At 37.0% G+C, this 13905-nt stretch overlaps 1 protein-coding gene across 1 annotated transcript in view; it reads right to left on the reverse strand.

Moving 5' to 3' along the window:
* The window catches only part of cnir (cornichon-like protein), a 248024-nt gene that overhangs the window by 233558 nt on the left and 561 nt on the right, over positions 1-13905 (reverse strand). The gene's annotated exons all lie outside the window — the stretch shown is intronic.

Here is a 13905-nt window from a genome sequence, read left to right on the forward strand (position 1 = left end):
TTATAAATACAGAAAACAATAAAGGCCCCAATACTGAACCCTGAGGGACTCCACTAATAACATTAGTCCACGATGAGCAGTGTCCATTGATTACCACTCTCTGTCTTCTCCCCCTCAACCACCCCTTTATCCATAGCAGCAACTTGCCTCCAATGTCACGCTGCTCCAATTTGTGTAGCAGTCTTCCATGTGCAACAGTATCAAAAGCCTTTCTAAGATCCAAGTATATAATATCAAAGTTATTCCCTGCATCCAGTTCTTTTGTGACTGCATCATAGTATCCAATCAAGTTGGTCAGGCAAGACTTCGCCTTAACAAAACCATGCTGTGTCTGAGCTATAACTGAAGTCTTGTCTAAATGATCCTGCAGTGCTTCTTTAACCAGTGCCTCCATTAATTTTCCTGGAACAGAAGTTAAGCTCACAGGTCTATAATTACATGTGTCAGCCTTTGATCCTCCTTTGTGAATTGGGGTCAAATTTGCACATTTCCAGTCTATGGGTACCTCCCCTGACTTCCTCCTGACTTTCCAGTCTATGGGTACCTCCCCATAATTATGAGAGCTTCCAAGGAAGCTCTCATAATTATGGCTAAGGGTTTGCTTACTTCCTTTGCTGCCTCCTTTAATATAACTGGATAGATCCCATCCACCCCGGGTGCCTTTCTTGTGTTTATCTTCAACAGTTTCTCCTCCACTTTACTCCCAGTTATTTCAAGATTCTGTAGCTTACTGCTAGAGTTGAATACACCTCTGGCATTCCCCTCGCTGAATAACTCCTCATGTTTGAATGTCGATGTAAAATATTCATTTAGTTTGTTAGCTACCTGAGCAGGATCATCAACACTTGACCCATCAATATCAAGTGGACTAATCTGATTCATCCCCTTCCTTCTAGAGTTTACATAAGTAAAGAACTCTTTGCTGTTTTTCTTTGCATCCCTTGCCAAGGATTTCTCGTAATCTGCCTTCGCCTGCCTAACCTCCTTTGTAACTTCGTTGCATATCAACTTGTATCTATCATAGGCTTCTGTGGCATGTGTTAATTTGTAAGTATCCCATGCATTTTACTTCTCTGCCATATGCCTCATTAGTTCATCTGACATCCATTTTGGCCTAAACCTTGAACAATATTTCTTAGTTGGTATGTAAAGCCTAGTAGCTTCCAAGATAAGTTCTTTGAATGCTTCCCATTTTGAATTTGCTGTTGGTAACATCATCAGTTGGTCCCACTGTATAGAATTTAAATACTGTCTCAATCCATCGTAGTCGCCTTTACGGAAGCAATAACCCTTCCCTTTACCCCTAATGGTAGTTACCTCTTTGAGTAAATCCCACTTCAGCACACTGTGATCACTGCCACCTAGTGGTTCATTTATCTGCAGATTCTTAATGCATGAAGAATCACTGCTGATAATCAAATCAAGAGTATTACTCCCTCTAGTTGCCTCCCGAACATGCTGATGTAGAAAACAATCATCCTATAAATCCACAAAAGCCCTGCTAGTGTGTGAGTAACCAGACCCCAAATTCCAGTCAATATCTGGGAAATTAAAATCTCCCATTATAAGACACTCTGATTTACTGGCCCACTCTATTTCCCTGTACAGTTCCTTATTATACTCATCAGAGTCATTAGGCCTATAGCACACTCCTACCCTCAATTTTGATCTCCCAATGCTTATGTCACACCAAACTGACTCCACACTGCACTGTCCAGCGATGTCGACTGGCTTCACTTCCTTGGTTTTTATGTGTTTCTTAACTAATAGCATAACCCCTCCCCCCTTCCTATCCTGTCTATCCTTTCTGTAGACGTTGTACTCCCCAAATTGCAGTTCTGCATCCCTTATATCTGTGTGACACCACATCTCTGATATCCCAACAATATCTGCCTTCGATGTTTTGAGCAATACCTCAAATTCATCAAATTTATTTACTAAACTCCTAGCATTGGTGTACACGCAAGTATACCTGCACCTGTTTCTATTCTTAGCTACCCTAACACAACCCATGTGTTTACTTGTACCGCAATGGCTCCCAGCAGTCTCTGAAATACCATGCATCTTGTTTTTCAGGCTTCTGCTCATTCTAATAGAAGCAGTGCAAGAATCTCTTTCACCTCTGCCAGTGGCTACTGTCAATCTATTGGTCTTTGTCTCTCCCTAAGCTAGCAGTTTTCCGACCCACCTAACACTGCCTCGAGAGCATCAGCAAATATTCTTGCACCCTTTCTATTTAAGTGTATCCCATCCCTGCAGAAGCAATCTCTCCTGTTAACAAGTACAGTCCAGGCTGAAAAAAATTCTACCCCTTGAGCCTTGCACAATCTTTCCAGGGCCAAATTGATCGACAAGGCTCTCATCATATACTCCCTCCTATCGTGTCTGGGCAGAATTGCAGACACTTTCAAATTCAACCCTAATTCTCGGCTTTTGTTCAACAGTGACCTGTACTTGTTAAGTAATTCTGCCGGTCTCCTACTCTTAATATTATTAGTACTTTGGTCTCACAAAGTTATAATGCGGAGTTGGAGGAAAACCCACCCTATGCCACTAAATAGAAAACATTACTATGTCCTTTTTGTATATATACTCCCATATTCAAATTATGCAACCCTTATTTCTGAGTGACACCATTCTGCAATATCTTTACAATGTCTGCATTTGATGATTTAATCAGTATTTCAAATTTGTCACAAAGTTATTTACTATGCTCCTAGCATCGGTGTACATCTAAATATACACACACCTGCTTTGAAATTAATAGTAATTCTAGCAACACCTATGCACCTTGAGTACCCCACAATCAGGTCTTGTAATTCATACCTTGCTTTCCAGGGTGCTGCACTTTCCAATAGAGGCAGTGCAAGAATCACTTACACTTCTGCCAGCAGTTGCTATTAGGTATAAGTCTGTGTCCCCCCCCCCTTACACTTTAACCCAAGAACGGTACTAAGTACTATAGGTTCTAATACCTCTCGTGTTTGGGGTTCACGTAAAAAAAAAAAAAAAAAAAAAAAAAAAAAAAAAAAACACTAGCACTTTTGTGACCCAACTAACACTGCCTCGGCAGTAGCATCAACAAATATTCTTGCACCTCTTCTGTTTAAATGTATTCCATCCCTCTAAAAACAGCCTCTCCTGTTAACTTTCCATCACTCACACCCTCAATTATAACAAAGACACTTATGTGGCACCTATGCTATGTCCCGTTTCGTTTTAATTATAAAAAATTAATTTTTAGCTTTTTTAATCAATCGAAAACAGTGATGTGTTATGGTTTGATAAAAACATTAAAAAATATTGAATGAAAAAACATAAATGATAAATTGATAATGACAATAATAGTTATTGTATTTTTTAGAATTTAAGGTCACTTATCCCCCTCCCCTCCCCAGATTAATGCCGAGATGCAATTTAATCTGTATTTTCCTCAGCTGTTTGCATTTTATGCCAAAATCAAAGCTCCAGACAAGGTTAGACACCAGTTGCTAGCAGCTGAAAGTAAATATCTGAAAACTGAAAATATTGTATAACCAATTAGGGAATATTGGTGGGAAAATGGTCCGCAGGAGGATTTTATTTCATTTACATTTTTAAAAAAATAAGAACAATCCAAAAAAAGGGGCTTCTGTCACATGGCATTTTAGCAATCAAAGGTTAACAAGCACAGACCATGCTGAGAAAAAATTTCCACCCCATAAACCTTGCACAGTCTCCATGGTCAAATTGACTGACAAGGTTCTTGTCACATACTCCCTCACCCTGTTTAAGGAGAGTTTAGTCACTTTCAAATTTAATTCTAAATTTAATCCTTTTTCCTAATAGCAAGACCATTCTTACCTAGTGGACCAGTGTCGTTCATCCATTTTCATCTGGTGCAGCAGTTCCCAACCTTTTTTTTTACTCGCAACCTTTTTTTTACTTCCCCTTTCAACGTAATATTTTTATCACAAACCACTAAGCCTATATTCTCTGAAATCGTATAATAGTTCTTAATTTTTATTATGAAACATTTCCAGTACTATGTTTTTATAAGTGGTATTGCATAATAATATAAAATTATTATTAAGTATCTATACATAACAATGGTCTTTGAGAACAGTCCATAATGATTTGTAAAGTTTAAAAATACTATGAATTCATCTTAAAAACAATTTAATACTGTATAATGTTCAAATCCAAAACGATATGGTGCATAGCAGTGACTAGTAATGTTTACTGGAGCTTGTCTGACACGTGACTGTACAGTGTGATACATATTGGCATGTTCGAACCCAATTCTCCCCACTAACACCCTGTCACACATGCTCACTATGTAAGGGCACGTGACCCAAAACACAATTAAATATAAATTTTGACTAGAACCGCATAAATTAATATTAAACTATTTTGTAGTTTACAAAAATATCTTCTTCTTCAAGAGGAGTGTTTCCATTTACAACGGGTTTCCTCAGCCTACAAGTTATTTCTTGTTAGGAATTTTTTCCCGCCATAAAGTTCGGTTCAAGGTGTCTTGGTCGGTTAAGCCTCGGGCTGTCATGCACTCCCGTACTCCATCCATCCATGTCCTCCTAGGTCTTCCTCTTCTCCTAGGAGGTATCCATTCCAGGATAGCCTTTGGATATCTGTTTTCTTGCATCCGTTTTACATGTCCTACCAGGTTAGACGCTTTTCTTTGATGGGGTCAATAATAGTCTTTTTCACTTCCATTTTTTCCCTTATGTCTTCATTCCGTTTTCTGTCTCTTCTAGAAGTTCCTGCTGAGTGTCTCCAAAAATCCATTTCTGTGGAGAGAAATTTGTTTTCCGCTCGCCTATTCAATGTCCAGGTTTCTGCTCCATACAACAGAAGACTTTGTACAATCATTTGAAATATAAGTTTCTTTGTTTTATTTAGGATATTTTTGCTCCACAAAACAGAGTTTAACATGCCGATAGCCTTTCTGCCATCTGTAATTCTCTTATTGATCTCGGCTTGGGATGATCCAACACTTTGTAAGATTGATCCCAAATATTTGAATTTATTGACTTGTTTGATTTTAAAACCTGCAATATTTAGAACGTGTCCTGGCCCTGAAGACAACATTTCAGTCTTGCTAAAATTGATTTTTAGACCCCATTGTTTATATTCCTCAAACAATTGACAAATGCATACTTTGCATCTTCTAAGTCTTGTGCTATCACCACTTTATCATCTGCAAAAAGTAAATTGTGAATATAGGTGTTCTTATTAATCGGCAATCCCATTTTATTACATTTTTTTGACCAGGATCTTAGGCAGATGTCGATATAAATTTTGAAAGGTGTTGGTGACATGCAACAACCTTGTAATAAGCCTTTTGAAGTGTGGAATTCAGGTGACAAAGCTGATCCCACTTTAATTTTGCATCTATTATTCCTGTAAATTGCCTTAATAATGTTAATCAGTTGTCCATCAATATTTGCCTCTTTCAGTGCTTCCCATTAGAGTTTTCTTGGAACACTGGCATATGCCTTTTCAAAGTCAATGAAAATCATAAAGATTTTTTTTCCTTTTGATTGGCATTTTTCAAGGATCTGTCGTACTGTTGAGATATGATCTATACATGACCTCCCAGCTGAAAAACCACTTTGTTCTTCTGATACCTCGATTCGGGCTTCTAAATGGTTCCTGATCCATTTTCCAAGGATCTTTAACAGCAAGTTCAGGACGCATATTCCTCTGTAATTAACAGCTTTTCCGGTCGCCCTTCTTATAAATTGATGTAATATATCCTGTTATCATTTCTTTCGGTATTTCTTCTCCTCTCAGTATACTATTTAACAGTTTTTGTATCAGAACAGCCACTCCTCTTCCTCCATATTTCAGAAGTTCCATGTAAACTCCTCCAGGTCCAGGTGATTTGCCATTCCTTCCTTCCTTTAGCAGGAGTTCCACTTCCCTAACAGAAACTTTTAAGCCCGAGTCTTCTACACCAAAATCCTCCATCGTCTTGAACTCTTCCCGGTCTTCTTTTAAAAGTCCTTCATAGTACTCCGTCCAGTCTTTCAAAGGTATTAATTGCAAATCAGATTGTGTTTATTCTGTTTTCTCAAGCGTTTAAGGACCTTCCACGATTCCGCTGATTGCTTGAAGCCCAATTTGCTATTAATAGTTGCGCATTTCCTTTCCCATTCTTCATTTTTTGCTTCTACTACCAACCGATTGGCTATTTTCTTTTTTTCAACATAAATGTTCCTATATGTCATTCCTATCACCCAGCCATTTCTAATATGAAAGTTTCTTTTCCTCTACAGCAGCTCTTACTTTCTCTGTAATCCAGGTCTTTTTTGGTCCTTGGCTCTTCTTTTTGCCTAGGATTTCATGAGCTATTTTTTTAAATATTCGTAGATTTCTTCAGTATTACCTTTTTATCTCTATGTTAATTGCAGCATCCAGTCTTTGGGTGAAGTTGTTTCTAATGCTGTCGTCCTAGAGTAGGTCAATGTTAAATTGATCCACTTGTAGCATTTCTCCTTCCCTGCATTGTTGGTTGTCCACACATATTTTCTTAATCCAGTTCCACCTCAGTGTTGTTTTAACAAGAAAATGGTCAGATCCACATTCAGCTCCTCTATAAACTCTGACATCTTTCAATACATATGTCCCTGAATGTTTTGAAATAATGTAATCTATTACAAAAATATACCTATGTAAATCTAAGCAGACACCATTACAGAATTTTTAGTGCAAACTCCCAGGGCTTCACGAACCACTGGTTGGGAACCATTGATCTAGTGTTAATATACACAAAGGATTCATTGCATTCTTTGACTTACAATCTGCCTTAGCTTCCTAAACCCACTGATTTGATTGCAAGATGTATTTAACTAGATTTCTTTGGCCACTGATAATTTATTATCATCCCATGCATTTTTCTACTCTGCCAATAGTCTCATCGGTGTATCAAGAGTCACTGATGATAATAAGGTCAAGAGTATTTGCTTTCTGTTGTTGCCTCTCTAAAACAGTCATTCATTAAATCAGTTAATACTGTGAGAGTGACCAACTTACAAGTTCTTGTCCACATCTAAAAAGTTAAAATTCCCATTATTTAATCCTATAACATTAAATCGTTTATTATTTGTTCTCTTTATAGCTTTTAAATAAGTAAGAAGAGAACTAATGTGAGCAATGATGTTGTTTAACATCACATAATTTTGTGTTGGGAGCAAATGACAATTTTATCTGTCAATGTGGTTTGACATTCATTCTCTTTCTATATTTGTTTTTGAAGAAAATCAAAACTAGTTTAACAAATACATATCATGACTTTCAGCATTCATGAATGTTGTTTGCTGCATTCCTAAATAAAAAAAAAAAAAAAATACCGGTTCTCAGAAAATATACAAACAATTGCATGATTATTTGTATATTTTCTGACAATCAGTATTTGTTATTTATTATTATTTTTTAAGGACAATACCAGGCCATGAATCACACTTTGGGAAATGTTAATACAATTGACACCATTTATTGTAATCATTTCAGGACAGAGGTTTATTGATAATAACTAATTAAATAAGAATGCAGCTTTTCAGCATTGTTTATTGATGCAGAGTAAAAATGTGTGCATAATAAAAAATAATATAAAAACAAGTTTTTCAAAAATATACCTTAATTCCGATAAAATAAGGTGTGGCCTTTACCATTTTTTAAAACGAGGCATTTTATGCTGCAGGGGTAAAGGCCACACCTTATATTTTATCAGAATTAAGATATATTTTTTAAAAACATGTTATTTATATTATTTTTTATGAATAGAAATTCTCATACATATTTTATAAATAAAGTACGATTACGTCAAAAGAGATTGTTTACAAAATTACACCCTTCTAATCGCATAAGAAGTGGAGAAAAGGTCCAAAATTCGGGTCAGGTATAAATCCAGGTAGCCAATATATGATATGCAATGGCTGCACAGTGCACCAATTGATAGATTTAGCTCAAATTTTGATAGAATGCATTGTCACACTATTTAGGAATATGTACAAAATTTCAGCCTTCTATCTCTATTAGAAGTGACTGAAAGAGCGATCGGCAGATTTGATGACAGAGCCAGTGACTTAATATAAGGTATATAAAAACAAAAGGTGGACAGAAAGAAAAAAATATAAAATACTTTAATTTGATTGCTATTTCTTCAAGAAAGTCATCAATAAAAATGAAATTGTCAATATGTTTCTGGACATCCACATAAACCATTAAAATGAAATAAAGAAAATATTAAAATCAATAATTAGAAAAGGGTTAATGCTCTAGTGTAAAAAAAAATCTGACTGATAGGAGTACAAATACAGTACTTTCTTTCACAAAAAAGCAACACTGGCTATCATTACCATACAAACTGTACGAAGCAACAGCAGTAACCACATAAGCCAGAGTATGAAAACAAATCAGGATGTTACATCATTTTCATTTTCACCACACATCACATGCGTAAACTGCAATAAGGCAAAAAGTGACAACAAAAATGATGCACTGATTACAATAAATTTTGTTTTTTCTATGTACTAGTATAAATTTGATTAGAAGTTCATAAAAGTTATAACATTAAACAAATAACACTATCCATAATCAAAACAAGCAGCATGCACTGTATATGGCATAATTAACAACTATACAATTCTAGGTGCTTATATTATATTCTTCAGCCCAGAAACAGAAATATTGGCCTTTTAAACACCAGCAAACTTACCCCAGCCTCAGCTTATCTGCCTTATTTATATATATTTATTATTTTTAACTTGTCTTTATTTCATTTACTTTCGACATGTAAAAATAAACCCTCTAAAACAGCAGTTAAGAATGTTTATGAATATTTAACTGCCCATAAATCTGTTTATCTGCTTTTGAGCAGTTTATGACTAAAGGTTTGCATACCCCTTGTGCTGCTGCTATCATTATAACTGGAGAGATTCTATCAATCCCAGGTGCCTTCTATACATTTAGATTCAACAGTTTCTCTTGAATCGTTTATCACCCATTTATATCTTATAGATAAATACTGTATTAAAAATTTATACTTGCACAAATGTAGATGCAAAATATTTAGTTTATCAGTAACCTGAAAAGTTGGCCAATGTGGTACATCCCCTTCCTTTAAGTGTTAAAATAAACAAATAATTTTTTGCATTCTTAACAAAGACTTCTCATAATCTGCCTCAGTTTGCTATCTCCATTAGCAACTTGATTGCAGACTAGTTTATATTTACTGTAGGTTTCTACGTATCCTCTGCTAATGCATTTTTCGTCTCTGTCACTAGTTTCATCTGTTCGTCTGATATGCCAGCGGAATTACTTAACAAGTACAGGTCACTGTTGAAAAAAAAGCCGTGAATTAGGTTTAAATCTGAAAGTGTCTGCAATTCTGCCCAGACACAATAGGAGGGAGTATATGATAAGAGCCTTTTCGATCAATTTGGCCCTGGAAAGATTGTGCAAGGCTCAAGGGTAGAATTTTTTTCAGCCTGGTCTGTACTTGTTAACAGGAGAGACTGCTTCTACAGGGTTGGGATACACTTAAATAGAAAGGGTGGAAGAATATTTGCTGAGGCTATCGAGGCAATGTTAGGTGGGTCGGAAAACTGTTAGCTTGGGGGATACAAGGACTAATAGATTAACAGTAGCCACTGGCAGAGGTGAAAGTGATTCTTGCACTGCTTCTATTGAAATGACCAGCACAGCAGCCTGGAAAACAAGATGCAGGGTATTTCAGAGACTGCTGGGAGTCATTATGGTACAAATAAACACATGGGTTGTGTTAGGGTAGTTAAGAAGAGGAACAGGTGCATGTGTACACCGATGCTAGGAGTTTGGTAAATAAATTTGATGAATTTGAGGTATTGCTCAAAACATCGAAGGCAGATATTGTTGGGATATCAGAGACGTGGTGTCACACAGATATAAGGAATGCAGCACTGGAATTTGGGGAGTACAATGTGTACAGGAAGGATAGACAGGATAGGAAGGGAAGAGGGTTTATGCTATTAGTTAAGAAACACAAAATCCAAGGAAGTGAAGCCAGTCGACATGGCTGGACAGTGCAGTGTCGAGTCAGTTTGGTGTGACATCAGCATTGGGAGATCAAAATTGAGAGTAGGAGTGTGCTATAGGCCTGATGACTCTGATGAGTATAATAAGAAACTGTACAGGGAAATAGAGTGGGCCAGTGAATCAGATTCTTATAATGGGGGATTTCATTTTCCCAGATATTGACTGGAATTTGTGGGTTGGTCACTCACACACTAGCAAGGCTTTTGTGGATTTATTGGATGATTGTTTTCTATATCAGCATGTTTGGCAGGCAACTAGAGGGAGTAATACTCTTGATCTGATTATCAGTAGCGATTCTTCATGCATCAAGAATCTGCAGATAAAGGAACCACTAGATGGCAGTGATCACAGTGTGCTGAAGTGGGATTTACTCAAAGAGGTAACTACCATCAGGGGTAAAGGGAAGGGTTTTTGCTTTCATAGAGGCAACTACAATGGTCTGAGACAGTATTTAAATTCTATACAGTGGGACCAACTGATAATGTTACCAACAGCAAATTCAAAATGGGAAGCATTCAAAGAATTTATCTTGGAAGCTACTAGGCTTTACATACCAACTAAGAAATACTGTTCAAGGTTTAGGCCTAAATGGATGTCAGATAAACTAATGAGACATATGTCAGAGAAGAAAAATGCATGGGATACATATAAATTAATGGGTGACATGGAAGCCTATGATAGATATAAGCTGGTTTGTAACCAAGTCACAAAGGAGATAAGGCAGGCGAAGGCAGATTACAAGAAATCTTTGGCAAGGGATGCAAAGAAAAACAGCAAAGAATTCTTTACTTATGTAAACTCTAGAAGGAAGGGGATGAATCAGATTGGTCCACTTGATATCGATGGGTCAACTGTTGATGATCCTGCTCAGGTAGCTAACAAACTAAATGAATATTTTGCACTGACATTCACACATGAAGAGTTATTCAGCAAGGGGAATGCCAGAGGTGTATTCAACTCTGGCAGTAAGCTGGAGAATTTTGTAATAACAGAGTAAAGTGGAGGAGAAATTGTTGAAGATAAAGACAAGAGAGGCACCTGGAGTGGATGGGATCTATCCAGTTATATTAAAGAAGGCAGCAAAGGAAGTAAGCAAACCCTTAGCCATAATTATGAGAGCTTCCTTGGATTCAGGGAGGTACCCACAGACTGGAAATGTGCAAATGTGATCCCAATTCACAAAGGAGGATCAAAGGCTGACACAAGTAATTATAGACCTGTGAGTTTAACCTCTGTTCCTGGAAAATTAATGGAGGCACTAGTTAAAGAAGCACTGCAGGATCATTTAGACAAGACTTCAGTTATAGCTCGGACACAGCATGGTTTTGTTAAGGGGAAGTCTTGCCTGACCAATTTGATTGGATACTATGATGCAGCCACAAAGGAACTGGATGCAGGGAACAACTTTGATATTATATACTTGGATCTTAGAAAGGCTTTTGACACTGTTGCACATGGAAGACTGCTGCACAAATTGGAGCAGTGTTACATTTGAGGCAAATTGCTGCTGTGGATAAAGTGGTGGCTGAGGGGGAGAAGACAGAGAGTGGTAATCAATGGACACTGCTCGTCGTGGACTAATGTTATTAGTGGAGTCCCTCAGGGTTCAGTGTTGGGTCCATTGTTGTTTTCTGTATTTATAAATGATATTGATGATGGTATATCAAGCTTAATGTCCAAGTTTGCAGACAATACAATCGTTGGCAGAGTTGTTAAGCACACTACTGACTCTATGCTGCTGCAACAGGATCTGGAAAGGTTGAGCAGATGGGCTGAGAGGTGGCAAATGAAGTTTAACACTGACAAATGTAAAGTACTACATATGGGAAACAGTAATCCCAGAGCAACATATCAACCCTGTGGTACTACACTGACAGTGCTAGAGAATGAAAGGGACCTGGGGTGGCTGTGCAGGCAGATATGAAGTTTTCTAAGCAGTGCAGACAGGCTGCAAAAATAGCTCATGATGTCTTGTCAATGATATACAGGAATTTTTATAGCAGGGATAAGGAGGTGATTATTCCCTTGTATAAGGCAATGGTCAAGCCACACCTTGAGTACCGTGTACAGGTCTGTAGGCCTCATTTCAAGAAGGATGTAGAGCTGCTGGAACGAGTACAGAGAAGGGCAACAAAGATTAGTGAACAAAGGGTTCACTTCATGAACAAAGGCTTAAGTTTTGCAAATTGCAGTGTCTGGAGACTAGGCACCGGCGAGGTGATCTGATAGAGGTGTATAAAGCCTTGAATGGTTTGAGTATGCTCAATGCCGATGGGATTCTTCCTCTTGCTCAGAATAATCACCTGAGAGGGCATAAATTCAAATTGAGGAAAGACAGATGTAGGATAGATGTGCAGAAATTTGCCTTTAGCCAGCGGGTAGTTGGTTGGTGGAATAGACTTCCATCCTTTGTTGTGGAAGTTGATAGCCTAAATAAATTGAGGACTCAGCTGGACAGGTATTTCGAATGAACGGAGGGGTGAAATCGGAGTTTTTTTTTTTTTTTTTGGCTGATGCTGCATAAGCTTGCTTTCATGCATCATATGCCTCTACTAATGCTAATATTTAGGTTTAAAACTTGAACAATATCTTTGTTGGTATAAAAAACTTAGCTTTACCAATTACTTTCTTGAATGCGTCCTAGTTAGAATTTCACACAGTGACATTATCTGGTTGTACTACTGAAAAGAATAGAAAAACTGCAAGACCACTGCAGTCACCTTCCCTTTACCATTAGATGTAGCTACATCTTTAAATAAATTCCACATTAACATGCTGCGATCACTGTTACCTTGTGGTTCCTTTACTTGGAGATTCTTAACATCAAGCATCACTACTAATGATCAGATTAAGAGTACTTCCTTCTCTTGTAGCCTCTTGAACTTGATGTGGGAAAGTCATCTAACAACTCCAAAAAAGTTCTGCTACTTTGAGTGACCAATTCATAAGTTCCAGTCAATATGCAGATGTTAAATTCCCCCATTATAAGACATTCTGATTTAGTGGCCGATTCTGTTTGTATAGCTGCTTATTATATTCATCACAGTCATACTTCTACTCTCGTTTTTCTTTTCCCAGTACGCATGCAACACCAAAATGACTCAACATTATGCTATATACCCTTGATTTATGCACCTCTTAATCAAGAACATAAATCATCTCCCATCTGTTGATTATGTACACATTGTACTCACCATATTCAAATTCCACACCCGTATATATTCTCAAAATACATACAATGTCAGCATTTGGTTACCAGACTAATACTTCAAATACATCTAATTTATAATGCTAATGTGGAAACAAATCTTGCAAGTACTTTCAATGATACTAATATAGTGATGGGAACCATTAAAGTGGTGAAATGAGTATATGTCAGGTCAAATGAACAACAATTACACTATCGGGGGATATAATATGAACAATTCATTACAAGTTTGCCATTTAAGAGAACTGCTGTTCAGAGGTGGCTTGTGCAGCACTGCCTTTAGCACACTCTTCAAATGTGGTTGTCATTTTACATTTAAGCATACCATTAAGAATTCTATAAAATTTCAACATATAATTCAGGTACGTCTTGGGAAGGAAAAAAACTGGGGCTAATTCTACTGATTTAAATATTATTGATTCACAGGTATAAAAACGAATCAATCTCTTGGAGTACTTAAGAAATTCGCACTTTGGCGACCAAAACGATCCGATGAAAGTAAACAGAAGAAGGGAAATAATAAAAAAATATAAAATTAATTTTAAAAAAAGCATTAGTAAAAATTTGATCTGGAATTCCGGATTCCCTAGTTGGGTGTGAAATTACGTTAGTTGACTTAA

This window comes from Mastigoproctus giganteus, chromosome 6 (genome assembly GCF_048544385.1).
Source record: "Mastigoproctus giganteus isolate SK-2022 chromosome 6, ASM4854438v1, whole genome shotgun sequence".
NCBI lineage: Eukaryota > Metazoa > Arthropoda > Arachnida > Uropygi > Thelyphonidae > Mastigoproctus > Mastigoproctus giganteus.